This window comes from Euprymna scolopes, chromosome 22, assembly GCF_053919585.1.
Source record: "Euprymna scolopes isolate OS-2025 chromosome 22, ASM5391958v1, whole genome shotgun sequence".
Taxonomy (NCBI): Eukaryota; Metazoa; Mollusca; class Cephalopoda; order Sepiida; family Sepiolidae; genus Euprymna; species Euprymna scolopes.
In genome coordinates this window covers 50,792,463-50,808,825 of record NC_136503.1, presented here as the reverse complement: position 1 = coordinate 50,808,825, position 16,363 = coordinate 50,792,463, and positions in this window count along the sequence as shown.

Sequence of the window (16,363 nt, the reverse complement as noted above, 5' to 3'; positions counted from 1 at the left end):
CTGCTTCCAAGACCACACAAGTATTGCAGTAAAATCTCTAGTTTCGTCGCTAATTCAGCAAGTGTTTTGACAAGATTCTCAAAGGTGCATAATGAAATCCCGCCACAAGCAACACCAAATACGGGCAAGTTCCCCTGTAACCTCTCTGGACGATATTTCAAGAGTGTAGCTGGTTTGAAGAGCTATCTATATGCGCATGGGCACTCTACATCAATCTGAAGAGGTGGCTAAGTTTCTGACAAGAAGTGGCAATCATCAAAATCGTTAAAATGCTACCGAGAAACTGAAATTCAGGAAATGTTAATTAATGATATTTAACATCTGATTTTAAAATTTCACAAAAATTGGAGGCATCAGAATTTTTCTGAAAGGATTGCATCCAATTTATATCCATTTGCATAAAAAATAAATCAAATAAGTATCGCCCACATTTAGGCTACTTATGCATAACAGCTACATCTTAAAGTTTATTAGTATCGGTTAATTAGTTTGGGTGTGAATCCTGTACACATAAATATGTAAGCATGCCTAACTTTATATAAATACATATATAAGGATCTGGAGACCAGAAGCGCTGATTACGTGACGAATGCATATAGATAAATAAACATAAAACATACTGTCTCTTGAATGTGAATGTTTAATGGAAACGCGCAAATGCCCGACAGCTAGAATAAACTGTTTTCGACAATGAAACCTCTGAGGCATGGCATATTTTAGTCACAGGTTTATCGATCATTGGCAAAAGTAAAACTCAAAAGAAATACACACATTGTTTCAGAAATACGCAGATACAAAACGAAGGCAGAGTAGATTTTATCAAAATCCAATGAAGCTGTATACTAAATGATATGCAGAAAAGATATTTTGAGCATAAAAAAATAATACTGGCACAAAAATATACCAGTTATGGTAATAGCCTATTTACGAGAGATTAAAATGGCGCTTCCCACGTTGTTAAAAGGTAGATAAGTTCGGTTTAATTTGAGAAATAATACTAAAAATGATATTATCATAAGTTAAATGTATTTTTGTGGAGGAAAGGCAATAAATCTACTGGCGATGCTCAAAATGTCCGGATACTTAAAGAGATAGAAAACTGTCCAATAAGGGTCGTGAAGAAGGCTATTAAATGGATCTAGGACAAGCACTGAAGCCTCTGCTGGTAACCAGTCTGAAGGAAGCTCTTCAAAAAAGAAAGGGCCGGAAAAGGGAGATAAATACTAGGAAATTTATTCTACGTTAGATAGACACAAACTATATTTTAAATAAATTTCGTTTTTAGTTATACTCATGGCATTTTTTTTATTTCAATAAATATTTGATTATCTATATACTGTTAAATGTATCAATTTTTAGTTTGTCTGAGTAAACATTATAACACAGTTCTTTTGATGATGTAAATCACCGAGTTTGATTCTCACATAATTTTTAAAAAATGTTTTATGAATGTAAAGAAATTGCTATAACATAATAACACAGGAAAACATTACATTAATATATTCGTTAAACTAAGTGAATATTTTTGGTTGGTTGGTTGGTTGTTTTTGTTTTACGGCATATCAACCCTTATCAGGTTATTTAATGCCGAATCCAAAGATTCGGAAGAACATTTTTTAAATAGAATATATTTGTTGTTTTCAAGTCGGTTTATATTTAACCCATAGTTGGGACCCTAACAGGTACTACCACTCCGGGTCAGAGTGGACCTGGGAGCAATGGCAATTAAAGGGTGGGTCCACACTCCCCAAAGCCCGCAAGCTGGGGCCTCACCACCGGATATAGTTTAAGGTCATATCCAGGACCCTGAATATTTCTGGATAATCCACAAAAATAGATAGACATAAAGGGCATTCAGCATTAATCCAAAACAACTTATTTTTTCTTCAAATTGTCATGTTTTTTTGTTGTTTTTTTTTGCTAATAAAAATTAGACACATTCATTGTCGTTAGTTACTCTCTCATATAAATACTAAATAAATAGTATATTTTTCCACGAAATTTCACAAAAATTTTTTATAACCGCTATAAAATGTTAGAAAGCTGATATAGATGAAAAGGTACTGTACTAACACCACTTCATGTGAGAGAATAAACTAATATTAAATTTGAGAAATAGTAATTTAGTGTGTAAGCTACACAAACACAAGAGAAACAAAGACTTATACATGAAATTTTCTCATAATTTTAGTAATATGAATCAAGTAACGTAAGGAAATACTAATACGTGTTCAATATAAATTAGTAAAACGTTCGATAAAAGTCATGGGCGACTCAAAGGCCTTCTTTCTGAAACTACTATACTGAAGTGCAGGCGATGGTACCACTTATTTCTCAGGATTACTCCACTTAGACTTGAATTGCTACTAGTCGATGAATGGGTGATCTATTAAAAAATGTTTATTTGAATTAAGCAATATTTTTACTGATATGTCCGAGAAGGAGATATATATTTGCTTGATATTGATGAGTGGTATTGGCTGCTGTTTTTAAATAACAATAAATAAGCCGCTTTAATGAACGGTTGTTCATAGTTGTAGCTGGTAAAGTAACCAGGTATGGAAGAATTGTTGTGCAATCCTGCATCACAGGACCGTTCATGTAACCAAACGAGGTGGATAAGTCACACACGAGCAAAGTGAAGGCACGATGTGCACTAACCCTAAGTCCCGGTGGTTACAATTTTACTTCGTCTGGTGATGGACCCTTTCCAAACGTAACCAGATACTCACTGATTACTGGAAAATACCGTTCCGATACTCACAGCACACAAAACACGCACGACGGTATGGCAATACCTTCAATTTCTTGGTTGGCGGTTCGTTGTCAAACGTTGTGGTTGCGTTCTTCTTTTACAAGTGCACTGGTAATGGTGGATATTTGCTTCTCTCAATCGGCAGCTTGAATATCAGCTTTTCGGTTAGATCTAAAATTAACTGTGTTATTCACCAAAAATCAGAAAGCATCAATGATTAATAAAGACATATAAAATCATTTTCTTATAAACGAGAATAATTATTTGCATGAAATACAGTTCGTACAAAAGGGAACAATTAGATTTTGGGGTTCTTCTGAGCCACATCCGCATAAACTCTTTGTAGATGCAGGAGTTATAATTCAAAGCAATTCCTTTCATATGGTTTTTCAGTCAGAAGAGGAATAAAGGGCTTGTCCCTTTCGATGCCAGCGAGCAGGTCTCTCTTATATGCTAATACAATGTTTTTTTAATGGCTTCCATTTTTCTGAGATTAGCATCTCTTCTCTGTTATTGTAGATTAACGACATTGCCCCTTTTCTGTTCCTTTCTATTTTCTTTCTCCTTCTGAACTCATTCTGTCTCTCTCTCTCTCTCTCTCTCTCTCTCTCTCTCTCTCTCTCTCTCTCTCTCAAACTCCTTTTCTCTTCTCTTGGAATCCCTTTTTCTTTTGTGCTAAAGAAATCTATTTATCAAGCGTTGTGGAAAATCTGCTCTCTGGCACGAGACATGTGACTGATTCTAAGACTTTTATGGTTGCCAGGTAGACTTTCGGAACCAAGTTGTCAGCCTCACTTTAGTGAGTGATTCATCATTTCTGATATGCCGAATTTGGAGACATTTTTGATTTCTTAAACACATTTCTTGAAGATTGCCCGAGTTTTCGACCATCTCACAAGCTTTTATTCCCGTCCATTTTTATGGCTTACACCAGCCAATCATATTCTTATTAGGTGGAACCCAGATGTTTTCATCTTCATTACATTATTTACATATCAACGATTGAAGCCGTTTATAACAATAAAGGTTAATTTGGAGTTTTTAGCAACAAGATAAACAAACATGCTTGGTAAAGTTTTCCCAAACTCCAACAGGCATCCTATATCCAGACAGAAAAATAAAGCAGGTCAATTTATTTCCAAGAAATGGCGAGTTGTAACCAAATCCAAACAATGGCAATGTTCTTAATGGCATATAAAAATATTTGTATGTTTTAATTAAAATCAATATAAAGAAAGACATCTGTAGAGTTTGAAATAAACGGTCGTTGTCAGATCCTGTTATTAAATGAGGAGTAGTGAGTTGCAAACAAGACAAACAGAATATGACAAAGTTGCAACCTGGAATCTGGATACTATTAAGAAAGCAACACTTGTCATGGATGTGTGACAGTGGCAAATATGTGTCCATTAATTCCTGGTAAAAGTGCATTGAGAATGGTGGTGACTATGTCGAAGAATAAATTCTGGAGCAAAAACGGTCGTTCGTTTTAATTGTTCCACTCCCATGTTTGTAGCTCTTCAACTTTTTCAGTTTCAAAAATAAAAGGCTTTGCCTTCAAAACGACTCTCATAGAAGTAAAGAGAAATTAGAAGCCAGAGAATTGGTTTATAAATGGCCTGAGATATTCAATTATACTTAAATAAGCAAGTCAGTTCTCTCGGTTATGATTGGTTTTAATCCATGAATGGGTAGAAAAGGTGGTCGACTATAATCGAAGGTAAACCGAGATATGAGGAAAGCGTCATTATTTTCCTAGTATTACTCCACTTATCCTTGATCCTCACTTTATAGTATTTAACAAGAGGGTATTAAATAAATCATTATTTTTATAGTAAGTGCTTATCTAAGCTCCAATCTATGGCCCATCCTTGCCAAACACTCAACTAGCTACGACGACTATAAACAAGTTTATTTACTCTCTATCTGTGCCTAAATCTAAATTCAAATTCTATTAAGAAAGCTCCTTTCCTAGAACTGCCCATCTGTGGAACTTCCCGGTTGATTACAATATGGTAGCCTTCAAGTCCAATGTAAACAAATTCTTGTTAAGCCGTCCCCTCGAATAATCCAAATTCCACCCAATCTACAACATGCTGATTATTACACTAATACTTTATATTCATTAACTTTTATCCTCGAATGGTCTTCAGGCCTTGATAAGTGGCGCCCCCCTTATAAAAAAATCCATTTTTTAAATATTTGGTAGGATTAGACCGATAATTTAAACCCAATCCTTACAGCTCATAACAGAATTCCTTTATCACTATACGAAATTAGGTTAATAGCTGGTTAAATTATGTGATGATAGAATACTTTTAATTTAAAGATAGCTTCCATGTTTCTATAAGTATTTGCTTCTCTAAACCATCGGCGTGCGAAAATGTGGATTAAATATCGAATCGTGAATTTCTTCAAATTGGACAAGATAATAATTCTATGATTGCTGCCCTATTACACTCTCGCCATATGTGTCTTCTTTCGGATTCTCATATTGAACCGATGAAAGCAGCTATCATGATAATTGCACCGCGTTTCTAGTGAAGAAAGTGATTTCCCATATCTCTTGTAACGGAAATTTTGTTACGTTCAACGAATTTTATCCCGTTACACGAAACTAAGAGTTCTAAAAGGAATTTAATTAAAAAAAAAAATTAACAAAGAGACCAAAGTAAACTGGTATAAAATTTTATCAAAAAGAAAAACAGGAAAGGAAAGAATCATAGAAAAGGAAATGTATAGTTCGACTGGGCTGCCAAATCAGTCCCTCTGGCGGTTCTTAAGAACTCTTCTAACAATTATTCTTTTACAAAAAAAAATTCGGCGTAGTTGGAACACGTCAACACTCCTTAACCTTTTGTGTTATTCAATACAGAATTGAGATGCATAAATCATTAGCAGTTTCCAATTGAGTTTATCTGACTTCTCACCACTAGAAATAAATCGATGGCGGATCCGTTACCAAATTTATTTCTTTTACTTTGCTTTTTTCCACGGCATATCAACCATTTCTTGGGTTATTTAACATCGAATTAATATTCATCCGGAAATAACGTATAGATACTATTTTATCAAGTAAAATAGTAATTCCAACTATTGTCATGGGAAATTGAAAACAGAATTTGTTTTGCTTGTTTCTCGAATTTATAATTTTATCTTATTTCGATTCCGTTCAGCTTTGTTTGGTAAGTTTAATAATCTCGATGGTTAATATTACTATTCTTCTTGTATTTCAAACGTCGCAACACCGCTCTGGTGTAATTAAAAGTTCGCAAAACCGCTCTCGTTTTTTCAGTTCGTCGCAACATCGCTCTGGTGTAATTCAGTTCGACGCAACACCGCTCTGGTGCCTTCAAAGCCTAACAACGCTCTGGTGCCTTTTTTTTTCTTCCATCCAGCTTCTGAGTGTTTCACTCTTTTTTAAATAATGCGCTCAATGTTTTAGCCAATCGAATCGCGCGTAGCACAGCAAGAAGTAATAGCGTACAGCGAGAAAGGGGGAGAAAAGAAGGAGAGAAAGAGAAGAAAATACACCAATTATAGGGGGGAAAGGAAGGGGATGGAGAGAGTAGAAATACACTAATAGTAGGAAAAAAGGAAAGGGAGGTAAATAGAGAAAAATAAAAATAAAATGTCTACACTTGTAGCCATGGTTGTTACAGGAAGAATCAGTGAGTGCAAGTATTTATCATTGTTTGAGGAGAAAGGGAATTTTGTTGGCTTCGAAATCCACCAAACACTATGTGTGTGAACCGTGTGTATGCCTCTGTGTGTGTGTGTGTGTGTGTAAGTGTGTGTGTGGAAGTGTGTGTAAGTATGTGTGTAAGTGGGTGTTTAATTATGAGCAAGTTGTGTATGCCTTTAATTGTGTGCATAAGTGTGTGTATAAGTATGTGTGCGTGTGTAAATGTGATTGTGAGTGTGTCTATTGTCCTTTTTATTTGATTTTCTCATCATTTTGTTCGTTGGGGATGGGGCATCCTACCGGATGCAAAAGATTTACCTTCTAACTCAGATATTCCAAACAAGAGATCGTTTTAAGATTCTGACGGCCTCTTTAAGTGCAATTGTTTGAATCTCTCTTGCACTTGGTTAACCGGGTATATTTGCCAAGTAGTTTTGGAAATTCTTTTTCATAAATCCGGTTGCTCCTATAATAACTGGAACGATAGGGTTTTTCTGAAGGTTCCAGTTTCTTTTCATGTCATACATAAGACCTTGGTAAGTGTGTGCGAAAGTTTCACCATACGTGTGTGTATGTATGTGTGTGTGTGTGTGTATGCGTGTATGTGTGAGAGTGAGGGATTGTGAGTGTGTTTGTGCACATGTTCCTGCACGTGCGCTTTTCAGAAATCCGATAAAGGAAAAGTTCACTCAGAAACGATATTTCAACGTAAAGACTTTCTTTTATTAGATCCATTGTTGATGCTATCTAATCGAATTATAAAACGAGTAGTCTAAATAATACTTACATAAATTCTTACCTCCACCAAGGAGGTAATATATATTTAGTCGATTTGTCCGTTTGTGCATAGCACTTGTCCAAACGTCACCAAACTTGGTCAAAACATTGGTCATAGTCTAACGTAAAAAAAAACAAAACAACATAGGCCATCTATAACATTTTGTAAATGTTTTGTAGCGAGGAGTTCTTATTACAGGGTGAGGGTGCTGGCTCCACGTCCAAACCTCCCAGAAGGTACATACAGGGCCTAGCCTTCCAAAATGGTCACGCATCTGGTACTGGCCAGGCTCAACGTTGCTTAACTTCGGTGATCTGGCGAGAACCGGTGTGTCAATGTGACTGTGCGTTACACATAGTCCAATGTAGAAGGGGTTTAATTTCTGGATATCTTAGTCAAAAGTCAGGGTCACAGAAAAGGTGACAGTCACATGTTTGGTGATAACGTTGGTGTACTTAAACGTAGAGAGACACTATTGGCCCATATTGTAGCCAATGAAGTATTCTATCATATATGACGTTCATCTTGAAAAGACCGATTGGCGTCGAAATTTTAACATAATTTCAATTTCTGGCATATTAAAATTCAATCTATCAATCTAATAGGCTTTAATCAATTTCAGTCTGATGAGATAAGTGGCTTTTGAGTTATCAACGTTTTTTCTTCATGTTTTATCTTTGGGAATACTTATTAAAATATAGATAAATAAGTCACAGGTAAGACTTTGGCCCAATTTTACGCTGTCAGACTGTGGTATGGATTTTGCCAAATGACTTACGTTCTTTTGTGTTATGCGATATGACATTTGTCCATCACTTGCGAAGATGATCATGCATTTGTTCTGTGTGTCTGGATATGGTTCGTCAGTCTGATCTAAGCTCTGATGTATCTCCGCATGTAGGACATGTGCGATTATTCTGTAGCAGAAGTTTTGACTGTTCTGCACTTTTCCTCTCATGTTATTGAATGTGTGAACATTTTGCAAGCATGGCTCCTTTGTGACATATAGTACGTTATGAATAGTTGTTTTGGACTAGGTTTTCCCACGAGTCAGAATACAAAATAAACTGTTTGCAGGACATCTTCAAGCTTTTTTTAATCGTAATTTGTTATGCAACCTTACAGCTGTGCAACTTTTTTATTATTGATAACGTTGCGAAGTATCAGAGGTAAATATGTCCAGTTGGATGAATCACAACTGATTACTATAGGCTGAGGAAAATCAACAGAGCTGGTATCAGCCACACCCGCTAATGACGACTCTGACGACAGGTAGTTCAATTAAATGTGATGGTCAATGCGACTGCTGAAAGATAGTCCTCAATTGATTACCATCTTTAGCAAAGCACTCTTCATCTCCAAGCCTTCTTGACTGATGTACAGGCGATGACAACGTGATAGTACCAGAGTCATCCAGTTAAACACATCTCAGCAGGTATGGAAAGAAAGGGTGTGTCAAGCACAGAATCTCAGGAGCGAATAATAATGTTATAATAACTGCCATTTTTCTGTATTTTGGGCTAAACCTTCCCGGATTTCGTATGCATGTGCTGTGCCTTGTCACTTTATAAAAACTCACAATATGATGGATTGCTACGGGCAATGAAATCATTCATGGCAATACTGAGACTCGATATTTATGGGCTCTATGCAAACATCTGATTTGTTGAACAACAACAACAACAACAAAACAACAACAAAACAACAACAACAGCAACAGCAACAGCAACAGCAACAACGTCGGCAACGACGACGACGACAAACATCAACAACAAAAAACAATCAATAAAAACTAACCAATGATATACTACTAGAAAACCACTAAATGTGAAGTTTTAAAACGAGTTCATGTGTTTAACGATGATGATGATGATGATGATGATCATCATCATCATCATCATCATAATCGATTTACCGTTCCTTTTACGTACTGCCATATGTTGGACGGTTTTCATAAATTTACTTCCAAACTAACCTATTTCTGATCAGGTTTTTTTTATTTATCCCAGTTTCGATCCTTATCAATTCCTTCTCCGTTTTCCCTGTCCTGTCCCGATGAGCTTTACCAATCGCTACATACCTGATAATACATTCCTCCTCATGTAACACGTTCCCTAAACCCTAACTGACCAGATTTATCTTTCCTACATGATCATGCTGCATACACATGCCATTAAAGACTCTTTTCTCAGCCGACAATCTTTGGGTTTATAAAATTAACGTTTGGATATTAAGCAAATTGTTGTTTGCTGTTATATTTTCCCTCAAAGTTTTAATGGTAGATTAATGTTCTACGCATAAATAAATAAAGTTGCATTCCAATGTTCTGAAACCTCACCTGTCAATCTCTACTTGCAGTAGAATTTCTGGGAGGTTGAATTTGTGTGCAAGAAAAGGATAAGAACTCAGATATGGACAAAGTATATCGCGAAGCTATTGAGGTTGCTAAGAAGTTTTGTTACATTAGAGCATAGTGTGGAGCAGGTATTAGTTTGATTATAAGAGTTAATATGATGAAGTATGTTCAGGGAAAGCCTGGAATTACTAATCAGCAAAGCGTTACTACTTATAACTATAGAAAAACTATATAAACCATGTGTATGTAGTACGATGATGTATGGGTGTAGGCGTAACAGAGCACATATGCAAATTAGAAAGTGTGCGTGAGCTTACGTCACAAGAAGCAGGCATTGTTTGGATAGTAACGGTAATAAATGCCTTTTGTTAAAACAGACAAAAAATATATAAAGTACCATAACAGGAACAATAGATAGGAAAGAAACAAAAATCCGACTCGGCGTTTTTTTAGTACAAATAAAATGGCATTTATTCGTGGTTCTTCCAAAGCAAAGCATTTCATTATTTTCCAAAAGTGTTTTAACACACACATGTGCTTTTTAAAAGTCTCTGTCTTCTTGCCACCTCACGCCGGCCTAGCCAGCGCTTTCACGCCCTCATTTTCACACATCCATATTGTCTGGCATGCACTACACTCCTCTCCTCAACACATGGTGTATTTTTTTCGCTTTTTCTTGCGAATAAAGCTTGTGCACACTAACTAATTTGCATACATGTTATAAAGGCTGCTGCTAATACATTCACTAGCATGTCATCTCTCGATTGCTGCTGATTCTTGACAAGCACTCATGTGTACTCTGTTTCATAAGGAAACTTGGTCAGTAAAGAGAGAGGGTATGCGTTGCATGACGAGGAATGATATGAGAATGATATGTTGAGTATATAAGTCTTAAGAGCAAGTTTAATTATAGATAAATATTATACTTAGAAATATGGATATATATATATATATATATATATATATATATATACATATGCAGAAAGAGAGAAAGAAGGGAACACGGGTTCTTGAGTAAGCTTACGTACAGCAGTTTGGGTTTCTGGTTCAGTTCACAAGAGAAGACCATAAAAAATAAGGGTGGAAATCATAAGGGTTTACATGAGAGAAAGAGGGGCAAAGATCTGCCCAGAGACAGGTTAGTTTGGAACGCATGACAGTATGTACAAAAAACGTTATACCAATGATGATGATGATTTATTTTTCAGAAAAATATTCTTTTTAAAAAGCAAGTGAGTATTTAGTTTAGGGAACCTTTTAAGAGAACAAAAAACGTGTTATTTTTAATATATAATAATGGAGTTGGCATAAAGAGGTATAAATAAGATCTAATAAGAGATAGGTTAGTTTTGAAATCAACTACTCGAAGCCGTCTACCACCTTCCAACATGTCCGAGGGGCGTTCCAAATGTAACGCGTCCTATTTTTCTTTCACACAGCTCTAAAAAGCAACCCTTTTCATGGACAAGCGTCAGGAGCAGAAACGCATCATTGAATTTCTGGAAAATTTGCATTGAGAACGGTAGGGACTACGTAGAAAAATATATTCTGGACTACAAAAGGTTGCCCGTCTTAATTTTAACTTCGTTGCTCTTCAAATTTTGGAGTTAAAAAATAGGAGGCTTAACTTTTGGAATCACCCTCGTGTGTACAGGGTCTTATTACTTCGTAACTTTCATTGTCATGGCCATCTTATGTTATGAGGAATATATGGGTTTAAAAAGTTGAGAGGACACTGCCAAATGCTGAGATACAATGGGGTTGCATTTTCCACCAACATAGGAAAATGAATGAAAGGTGTTTTCCTTTTGTGCATTATAAGGGCTAGTCAATGAGGAGAAACTGACGAACAACTGAACAAGGGAACAATATTACAACGATAATAGTTTGGGAAAGAAGAAAGAGAAAGTGATATGAAAAAAAGATGGATGCCGTCGAAGACGCTATAAAAGAGGGAAGTGAAAAGGAAAATTGAACAGAGGAAAATGAAGAAGTAAAAGACGGTTATAACAGATAGATAGATAGATTGATAGATTGATAGATAGATAGATAGATAGATAGATAAAATACAATCAAACAATGACATTCAAAACAAATTCACCAGTAAGGCGAAATGTATCTTGGCTTAGTATGGTCACATTAATATAATTGTTGAAAACGGATGTTGTATCCATTCCGGGGAGTATTTAAATGCACAGGTAGTGGTGTGAAGTGTAGTTGGAACCTTAGTGAAATAACTATTGTGTATGAATGTATCCCTGTAGTTGAGAGTTATGAATTTTAAAATCTTTTAAATCGGGGGGGGGGGCAAAAAATCCTATGACCCAAGTTACAAGAATTGTCTATTATGCATTACTGAAAAATATAGAATCTTATAAACAACCATTCCATTGCATGTATGAACATTAGAAACGAGATATTCAAACCGTTTCCGTACAAAACAAAATGTTGACATGCGAAATGGACCAACAACAATATCATTTAGCCCTCTTGTACCATAACACAAATATAAACCTGAAAATTCCTAAATCCTTTAAAATAATAAAAGAATATAAGACATAACCTATCGCAATACCTTCCTATTAATACAATTCTTTATATATTACACCTCCATCATATGCTCAAGCATATTATACACCCACTCCCTATACCGCTCACTTGTCACCAATAACCTATATTAGTAAGCTCCTCTTACAAATAAAATATATACTCATTACGTAATTCATTATATATACTAAGCACACTGAAATAAATATATATATGTATGCAACTAAGTTTTAAATTAATCGGTCTCACACGGTCTCCATGATAGACTCGTTAGCATGATTAGCTTAAGAATGGCGGAGTTAATACAAATAATCGTCCTATACCTATACAGACTCCAGGCATATCACGTTGATGGCGAGCCTACATTAACCCATTTTCTTAATTTTATAGACCTCTAAAATTTCTTCAACAGATAAAGATACTTCCAACACCTATTTAGGTAAGAAATTACAATTATGACAATAGGTGTATACTTAAATTCACCCCACCCTGATTTAAAAGGTGTTTAAACTCATTCCACTTAATTATTGGAACACATCCCATACTGAATATCTAACTCACTAAGTTTCCGGTATGCTACACTACACACCACTGCCCCTAAATTTAAAAGCTTCCCTGAAACACGAATGCATACAACATTCGTTTTCAACAATGATATTAATGTGACTATATTGTGACACGATAAAGTCCCCCTTCACTGAAATGATACTTCCTTCAAAAGGAACATTTGAAAGTTTTTCACCGAATCCTTGTCGGTGAATTCCTGTAACACAGCGCGTGTGAGTGCGAGTGAAAAAATCAACAGCAGCCGAAGGATAGCTAGCTAGTGAAAATATTGACAACTGCAGCCGTTAAAGCACGTATGCAAATTAGCAGGTGTGCGCGAGCTTGCGTCACAGGAAAAGGAGAAAATACGCTACGTGGTCGTAGAAAAACAAGTTGTGCGCTGGGCAAGAAGGACAAGTTGAAGTCGAGGACGAGAAGGTGCTGGTTGGCGCCGGCGTGGGGTGTCGGCGAGAGAAGAGACTTTTAAGAAAACCTCATATGAGTGCGAAGAGACTTTGGAAAAAAAAACATAAAATGCGTTTTGGAAGAAACGCGAATAAAAGCATTTCATTTGCACTTTAAAAAAATGCCGAGTCGGATTTATTTATTTTTGTTTGTCTGTTCCATTGAAACGGTTCCAGACATCGCGGAGCTCCAAGAGAGGGTTGAACTGTAGCGACACAAGTTAACAAGTAATCGCCACGGTACATTCGTTTTGACTTCCATTTTTCGATTGGATTATCATTTCGTGAATAATTGATGATTTCTTTGGAATTTTTAAAACATTTAATAGAGAGATCCACTGCAATGAAACCATGGTACGTCCCTGAAACCTGTAATGTATTGATTTTAAATACATAATATGCATGTTAGCTAACATATGTGGGATTTGTATTTTAGCTTACATATTTGCGATCGAGCATTTTATTAATTTCTTTTCAATGTATTCTGACGCCGTATATATATATATATATATATATATATATGTGTGTGTGTGTGTGTGTGTGTATATATGTATATATATATATATATATATATATATATATATATATATATATATATATATATATATATACTCCAGGTAAATGTCTCCTTCGGACCATTACATTGTGATGTGGATTACTCAAAATACAGTTTGGATCATTTTACAACACTGCTATCAAAGACATTCACTTCAGATTTTACCATGCAAATTTTGATGTGAATTTGTATATCCTTTTCATTAACTTCCCTTACTCTGTGACATATGAATACTTAAACAAGCTTTAATTGTAATTTTCCGTGTCTTATTGACTTTAGCAAATAAGATGTAAACCATTATAACTATTTGCTAATATTTTCTTCTCTGAAGAGATGGTAGACATCGAAATCCTATAGAATAAGGAGTTATGATATTTCAAATGTATTCTTTGTCTTGCATAGAATAATAAAAAAAATCTTTTGATTTGAAATTCAAACATTTCACACCATAAATTTTTAAATTCATTGAATGACTAAAATTTTATATATATATATATATATATATATATATATATATATATATATCCGTTGTGTGTGCGTGATGTATATATATATATATATATATATATATATATATATATATATATATATATATATATATGTGTGTGTGTATATATATGTATATATATATACATCATAATATAACTACAATGTATAAAGGCTAGTGCTCATGAGGAAAGCAGAAAGAAATCTTTCAAAGATTAAATTAAAGTTTGCTTATTTATTTTCACATAAAAATGACTAATATTTTCGCGAGATAACAAGAGAAATATTTGTGTCCGCTTTCCACTTGCACACTTTCGGGATAAATCATTTTTGTGAGTTTCAGAATAATCTCCTCTCCAACGGCTGCGATGATTTCCTCCATTTCAACTGACCAGAGATTTATGACGAGACTATCGGACAACGATTGCGTCATCCACAACGAAGTGTAAGTAGGAGGAGAAGAGGGCAGAATTGAAGCGAGCATTTCCACGCGTTCATCACACAGCTTTTATTATTCCTATCTGTTGTGCTTCTCTTTATTATCTCTACGCATATGCGCACGCTCTATCTCACCTCTTTTCTTCATATATATATATATATATATATATATATATATATATATATATATATATATATATATATATATATATAAAGAGAAAATTGTATAAGATGTAATATCTTACACGTAGGACCTGTGGAAATTTCACAGGGGACTCATTCATATGTAATATATGAATGTTGGCATTCTGCAGATGTTCAGCGTAAATGGAGACGCTCTGATATTATAGCTCTTTTGTTAAAACTGTAAAAGCATTTATCTAAGCTAGCTAGGAACGCCCAGCGCAGCCCGGCGTAGCCCGGTCGTAAAGTATGCTTAAATATGATATTTTAATCCTTGCAGATTTCGTATGTACAATTACCGAGTTACTGCTCTATCAATGTTTATATATTATAAAGTTGCGATTAAAAAAAATATCCATGTTAGTTAGGTGCATCAGCTTGTACGGAAACCGAAACCAAAACTTATGAATATATATATATATATATATATATATATATATATATATATATATATATAACTTGAGTTCCTTCAGCTAATCGAAACCAAAACCAAAACTTACGAAGAATACTTGATAAAAAAATAAAAAAAAAATATTACTGCAGTGCCATCAGCCTTAATCGAAACCCAAACCAAAACTTATGAAGAATTCTTCGTAAAATTATTGATTACAAGTAATGGAAGTCCATAACAATTAAACGACAATCACTCGTCTGGATGCGGGAGACACAAAATAAGTAACACACAATATATAGATGTATCGATTTTCAATATATACTTCAAGAATGCTCAATGCTTGTCTAGAGTTAAGTAGTAAATTATGAAAATGTACATGGTAGTTAATTTGCACATAATTTTCCACGTTTTTAGGTATACGCACATGTTCCCACGATTTTATGTACAGGATTCGCTCTTCACCAAATTAATCAACGATTATTAATGTTGCAAGCGAATCGGGACACCTTGTGAGTGTGAGATTTCCATGAAACTTTCCCTTTCGGGGAAGCCAGTTCAACACGCCTAGAGTGTGTGCTGCTCCTGTTACGGTATTCAACCCTATTTACTTTATTTTATAAAGGTAAAAAAAAAAAATTTGCGTTGCAGCTATTTGGCTTTAAAGTGTTCAATGTAACACGTATCTTATTTAATTATATATATATATATATATATATATATATATATATATATATATATATATATATATACTAGACTACCCGTGACCCGTTGGGTCACTATTTGATATTAGCTATGGAATTAAGGTATGAGCGTGACACGTTTAACGTAAAGAAACTAGATTTTTGTGACAGAACAGAAACATTTCTATGAAAGTATATAAAAATAAAAAAGAATATAGATAGATTTCTATGAGTCGTTCTGTTTATAATTGTTTATTTTTGCAAAAGAAAACTTACCGCCATGGAATTATAAGTGGTTGGCCATACTTATAGGTAAATGCGCACTGAACAGATACCATAATACTTAAAGTAAAATTAAAGTTTTTATATATCTTTTAATTTAAACGCGAAAAAAAAAAAACCAATTGGGACGCTGAAAACGTACACTGTAAAACAATACGTTTTGTTGTTGCTTTGATTTTTTTATTTGAAACGCAAATTAAAAAAAAACATATT